The sequence below is a fragment of the Nuphar pumila genome, chromosome 7 (assembly GCF_984573655.1).
Source record: "Nuphar pumila chromosome 7, dmNupPumi1.hap1.1, whole genome shotgun sequence".
Taxonomy (NCBI): domain Eukaryota; kingdom Viridiplantae; phylum Streptophyta; class Magnoliopsida; order Nymphaeales; family Nymphaeaceae; genus Nuphar; species Nuphar pumila.
The window spans coordinates 87,977,222-87,984,356 of record NC_143255.1 but is presented as its reverse complement, the minus strand read 5'-3'; the positions used below and the strand labels follow the sequence as shown (position 1 = coordinate 87,984,356).

The window sequence follows — 7,135 nt, the reverse complement described above, 5'->3', positions numbered from 1 at the left end:
AAAAGATAATACACAAACATTTATTTGAGAAATGACTATTTGTAATATAAGTATTACTCAAGCATTTAGTGTACTTCACAACCATTCATTTTAGAATTGACGATTTGAGAAAATAAATATTATTTTATTAAAATAAGAAATGACCATTTCTTTCTGTAAGCATTAAATGCCACCTCAAAAAGCATTTGAGAAATGACTATTTATTTATAAATAAAACCCATACTCAAGAATGTCGACTTACTTAAAGTCATCATTCCTTCTGTAAACATTAAATGTTATTCCAAAAAGCTTTTAAGAAATGACCATTTATAAATAAAGTATTCAACAAACATTTATCACACTTACATACATTTATTATAAGTGACGACTTGTAAGAAAAATATTAATATACTAATATTCATTAAATTGAGTAAAGACAAAATTACATGATAGAATATATTCCAACGTTCAATGTACTACAAACCATTAAATTGAGTAAAGACAAAACTACATGATAAACTACACTTCAACGTTCAAAAATACTACAGAACATTTATTATGAGAAAAGACCTAATACAAAGAATAACTCATTTAAAATACACCAACGAATAGTGTACTCTAAAAATGCTTCGTATGGAAAGAAGACTTTTTGAAAAAGCAATATAGTACACTTATCTTTTTTCACACTAAGTTGTTTTTGAAATGACCTGACTTCTCATATCCCAAAAGGACAATCATTTCAAAAAGACAACGAATAGTTTTCTAAAGACTATATATATACAAACACAATAGTGTGAATTCACAAGTAAGCTTTCAACGAGAAAAATTTCTACTTGACACTCTGAGAAAAGAGCTTAGAAAAAGAAAGAGAAAAAGTCAAGAAAAGCTCCCAGAAAAATACAAGAGTGTGTAAGAAAAGAAAAAGATCATTATGAGAATCTTCATACGTGCATTCATACTCTGCATATCATTCTGAAGGTTCTATAGGAAAGTGTTGTAACTTTCTGATTTCTGCTGTATCCCTTCTCTGTTGATAGAGGTAGACCTCTGTGAAAGAGGGTGTTTCCCTTCTCTGTTGAGAGAAGTAGACCTCTGTGAAAGAGGGTGTTTCCCTTCTCTGTTGAGAGAAGTAGACCTCTGAGGAAGAGGGTGTTTCCCTTCTCTATTGAGAGAAGTAGACCTCTGAGGAAGAGGGTGTTGTACTATTTATCCGGTAACTCGGATGTTATAGTGGAAGGCTCAAGTGTTTTACTTGGGGACTGGATGTAGGTCAGTAACTCGGCCGAACCAATATAAATCATGTATTTATTGTGTTGTGCCTTATTGCCTTATTTTTTTTTATTTTATCGATCTGCATCGTATTTCACTATTCACCCCCCCCCCTTTAGTGGAATTTCAGGAAAGATATTGGTATTGGTGATGTGAGATTATAAAAAAATTTGGTCATATAATTAGTTGCACAAGTGTCAAGAATCTATTGTTGTGAAAAAGGGACGATGGCAGTGAAGTTCAAAACATTACCTGCCAAATGCACTTGTGGACTTGCTCGATTACCTTGATTGATAAAAGTAAAGGACTGTTCAACTTGATCCTTGGTAAATGACAGGTTTGATGTGGATTCATTGACTATGCTTGTATGAGCCAAGAATTTTTGTTTTTCATTGGGCGTCCCATCACTTGTTTTTAATTGATTCATGCTCCTTTTATTTTGCTGATTAGGGAAATTATGTAAGTGAAAGCATTTATCCATGATGTGATCAAGTTTTTTGCAATGATCATAGTGCGGTTGAGATCGACCTTGGCATGTTTTTTCTTGTGTCTCGACTATCACAACAAGAGGGGTTTCAATCACGGCATTAGGAGCGATGCACATGCCATGTTGTTGCTCTTCCTGCATGATTAGAAAATAAGCCTTCAACACAGTTGGGGGTAGTTGCATGAGAAGGACTTGACTACGAATCGTGCCATAGTTGTCATTTAGTATCATTAGGAACTGGATGAGGTGATCTAATTGTTGATGGTCGTGCACGGTCTTCATAGCACTGCAAGCACACTCAAGAAGGGGGGCGTGTGAATCAAGTTCATCCCATAGTCCTTTTAGTTTTGTGAAATATTTCACCACTGAAGATTTTATTTGCTTCATATTGATTATTTGATGTTGGATCGGATAGATCCTTAGAACGTCTAAATTAAGAGAATCGATCCTCCAAGTCGTTTCATACCTGGGTGGCGCTTTGGGCATATATAATACTTTTCGATAAATCTTTGTGAATGACATTGAGAATCCAAGAGAGGACCATATGGTTACATCTCTCCCAGGTGGCTACCATTTTTGGTGGGTTTGCGGGTTTCATGATGGTGTCATTGACGAAGCCCATCTTGTTCTTGTCACTGAGCGCTATAGACATCACTCATTTCAATATCAAATATTTTTTTCCCGTAAGAACTTGCGATACAAGCAATGCTCCTAGATTATTAGAATGATGTATAGAGAAGGAATTGTAATTTGTTGTATTTTCATCCTTTTGCAATTGATCGCTAAAAGCCATGAATAACAAGCCTCAAACTCGTGATATGACTGCTTCTGAAAAAGACAGATTCGGCTTCTGCTCGATGTGAAGAGTTGTACTTAAATAGCGTTGATGATTTTTGGCAAAACACGTTGTGCCTACAACGTTGGTGATTCTGATGCACATAACACAACCAACTGAATATTGTGTGCACAGAGAGACGCCTTTAATACGATTAATGACCAGTATTAAATCATGCTCTGATACCATGAAAGGAAATACTGAGACAGATAAAAGAATAGTTTTGATTTTTATTATTTACATTCACGTACTTCATACATTTTATATAATGCAGAAAGATAAAAAAAATGTGTAAAGTTGTAACACTGTTATCCCATGCGGTAACTACATTTGATATTATCCAACGCAATGTAAGGCACATTTGGATAACCATGGCATATTGTTAACTCATTTGACATGACTCAGTGCTATCCAATGCGCAGTTGGTGATAACCGTAGCATACAGTTATCACATTTGATATTATCATATCAGACGTCTGGATATGATAAGATAAGAATGTGATTCTAACACTATCTCTATTATACCATTGCTATTGTGGTATATAAGTTCTGTAGCTCTTTGAAAACAGGTATTGAATAGGGTGATATCTCTATCCCTTATCTGATCCTTAGTTTCTCACCCTAATGGGCTTGAGGAATGCTTGCCTTATTATCTTACTCCTTAGCTCCTTAATGGTTGCTTCCAATTCAGATTGAAGATTCCGCTGATTCTACTTGCTCTTGAGAGCAAAGCACTAGCTCCACGTGAACTCAATTGTCCAAAGTGAACCTCTGCACCTAACTCCAAAACTAAAAGCACCCAAGTGGTGGTGGTGGTGGGGGGGTGGGGGGGGGGATAAAACCCCAAAGCTCTTCATCAGAGCCCAAAATAAACGAGTCTCCAAGTTTCTTGCTCTATACTCTCGGTTGTCTAATGAAGTAGAAAGGGGCAATCCCCACAAGGGGAACTCGGTTTTCTCGATTGATTACTTTGGGGATTACACAGGAAAATGGCCGTTACCCGTTCTTCATATGGGCGTAAAGTGATCAGAAACCGAAGGAACGGAAGAAAGAGAGAGGCCTATAGATAATGGGAACAGGGGAAAAAGGAGAGCAAAAGAAAATTCACCGTAGAAAGAGAACTGATGGAACTTACAAGTTACAAGAGAGAAGAGTGCAGAAACAAGGGTCGAGGTGAGGTGAGAAAAGAGGAAGGACCTTTGCCCAAAACATCATCACATAAAAATGCGGTGAGCGTGGATCGAACACGCGACCTTCAGATCTTCAGTCTGACGCTCTCCCAACTGAGCTATCCCCGCTATACATTCTACGTTCTTATTTTATAGGTCTAATTTATTAGATTGTCCCAGATCAGTTCTAAAGATCTGCGAAGCTAGATCCAGTGAATTGTAAAGTGCTAAAGAAAAGGCAGGACTAAAGCTGATTTTAACTTGGCTCCAATGTTACATGCTTTTAGGGTCCGAGCTGATATTTGTTACATATTTAAAAAAAAACAATTCATGGCTCCACGGACCAAGTGGGTCTGGTCTCATTTGATAACCAAAGCTTACTGAGGCTCGGATGTGGTTTGGATATTTCCTTCCCAGGTTTCGATCGGCCATAAAACCCAGTTTAGATCTATCTTAATCAGACATAGGCCTTATATGTTGGCTGTGCATGCTCTGGATCTAAATCTATCTACCCAGATGAGAGAACTCAGAGAGGGGGCAGGGAGAGCAACATATAAGCCTTGGACCGGAACCTAGATTTATCATATTGGATCCATTCTAAGATCCAATAACAGAATAATATGTAGCCTACCCAGAGAACGCCAGGAAAAGTCATCTTGAACAATTTGCTTGGGAATTGATCAAATCAAAGCATCAAACATAAGACGAGTCTTCCAATCCTCCATTCTTTATTTGTTCCTTTGCTGCAGCAACACCAAGCAAAACAGGCAGGGTTAGGTTTGGATATGGATCTGTATCACTTATTCCTGATCCAAACCATGCACGTTTCCAACTTGGATTTGAACTGGACCCAATTTGGATACACATCCGATAATTGATCTGTTTTGGGTACCTGGGTGCTAGACTGGTGAATGTGGTTTTGGATCATGTGATGACAGCTTAGAGCTGATCCGCTGGCACCCTTAGTGGCACGTGGAGATTAATTAATTAACGAATCAACCGGGACATCCACAAAGTTTTTTGTATGTATCAAGAAAAAGGCAAGATCCAAGATCCAAAACATGTTGGACCCAAAGCGGCACAATTCTCATCCAAAAAAGTATGGAAGCAAAAAGCTGGTTGGGGACCATGTTTGACTTTTTCTAACTTTTGAAGAGAAGTTCGTTCTGGACCTTTGGTGCAGCTCGGGTCTCATAATGAAGCCCTAGATCCAGTTGTCATTTGAGTCTCCATGTGGTACTGGACGATTTCAAAATGGGTAAAAGCTGTACCTAATTCTGATCCATATCCAACTATATTTGTTTACCCAACTATGACCACTAGATCTGGATAGACCTGACCATATCTGTCCCGGATCCAATCTGGATTCAGATATATGGTGCATGGATCAAATAATACTACTCAGATACACTTCTGACCCAGGTTGAAACTGGTGTGATTAATTTGCATCCCCAGGAGTACAACTGACGTGCGTAATGGATCAGGACCAATTCATTTAGAATATCAATGTTGGACCTCTTTAGCTGGTCCAACATACTAATCAGTACCGCTTAGACTATTCCAATATACTTTTCAACAACAGGGGGCCATGGCTTGAACATTGAATAGGTCAAAGACTCAATCATCAAAGGCTGGGTTACAACCAACTACCCAGCTACTCTTTGCCTATAAGTTATCATTGCAGAAAGAGAAAGGTCATCGACGGTGGTGATTTTAAAACACAGAAAATCCGTGTTTTGGCATATCACCTGATCTGACCTCCCTAAATAAGGGCAAGAACAAAAGTTGAACTTTAAAGAGATAAATTTGTCGTTGAATGGGCCTATAAGTTGAACAAAAGTTGAACATTGAATGGGTCAAGACTCAATCATCGAAGACTAGGTTCCAACCAATAGGTTCCAACCAACTACCCATTGAATGGGCCTGAGCAAGGTCTCCACTCTCACCACATCATAAAATTTCACCCTCCATCCTCGCTTCCATCTCCCCACGGGTTTTGATTTTAACCTTCATCCCCGCCTCCATCCCCATTTCATGTCCTCCATCCTCGGTCCAAACGGGGCGAGACGAGGCAGGGCCCCATTTCTCCTCAGTCCACTGTCATCCCTAAAGGCATTTTAGTTATTTTACGGGGGGGGGGGGGGGGGAGCGTAAGTCCATCCCTGCCTCCATTCTCGCATTAACCTACATCCTCAATTCATGTCCTCCATCCCCAGTCCAAATTGGGTGAGGCCCGTTTTCCCACGGTCCACTGCCATCCCTAGTAACACCTCATGCCTGACTTGTCCACTAGAATACACCCACCTCATGCTGGTAGGTTGCAAACTTGTGATGTCTTGTCAACTTGGTGATGCTTACAAGTCATCCTTACATGATATGCAGAGCCTCCATTGCCATTGATGGTGGCCTAGTGATGTCGACTCATCATTTTACTTATTTATTTTTTTATTATTATCTAGTTGGATATTGTATTTGGGTCTATCTCAATCCAATGTAGGATTAGGGTTTCTAAGGTTTTCTGTAATACCTGTGAATTTTATCATATGAAGAAACTTGAAATTCATGTCCTTAAGCTAGTAGTACAAGGATAATTCTATCATTTTATTTGTTTGTTCATATTTGGATCTCGGATATCTTATTTGGATTTTCAATGTTGAATCTCTAATATCCTATTCGGATCTTCGAAGTTTCATTTGGATCTTAGATATTAGATCACGAACATTAAATTGGATATCTAATAATAGATTTTGGGCAAATGGATCGTATCTCGGGTTTTGAATCCTCAATATCATGGTCAAATTTGATATTGGATCCGAGACGAATTGAGTGGGTCTACGAAGTTTAAATCAAATATTTAATAAGAAAATTTTTATATTGTACCTAAAACACTCTAGTGGGATTGGTATAGCCTATGTGATGTTTGGATCCACATTACTTCATTTGGATCCTTAACATCGAAGATTTAAATATGGTAAGGGTCCAATTAAAATTCTAATTGGATCAAAGATATGATGCTTGGAATCCATAATATTTGGTTTAGATTATAAATATTAAATTGGATCCATGGTTCCAAATCAGAGTATGATGAAAATTTCGGATCCATAGATCTGGATCTCTTATATGGATTTATGAATAAAGCGGATCCTAGATCCATAATAGTTATATGAAATTCAGAATAACGTAATTGGATCCATAGTAATTCAATTTGGATCCCTCTTCGAAATTTTAAATATTAGTATTTTAAAATTTAAAAAGAAGAAGATTTGGATCTGTGGTGGGATCCAGATAGGCCCAAAAGTGTGGACCCAACTATAAGTGGGCCGCAAACCAAACCCGCACCCGTTTGTGCGTTAAAATAAAATCACGAAAAAAATATTTCATGAAACAAATAGGGGG

The 7,135-nt window shown here is 38.1% G+C and overlaps 1 non-coding gene across 1 annotated transcript; it reads right to left on the bottom strand.

Moving 5' to 3' along the window:
* Window positions 1-3,795: 3,795 nt before the first annotated feature.
* TRNAF-GAA (transfer RNA phenylalanine (anticodon GAA)) lies at window positions 3,796-3,868 on the bottom strand. The gene has a single exon. It is a non-coding gene; the product is annotated as a tRNA-Phe (tRNA).
* Between the last annotated feature and the right edge of the window lie 3,267 nt (window positions 3,869-7,135).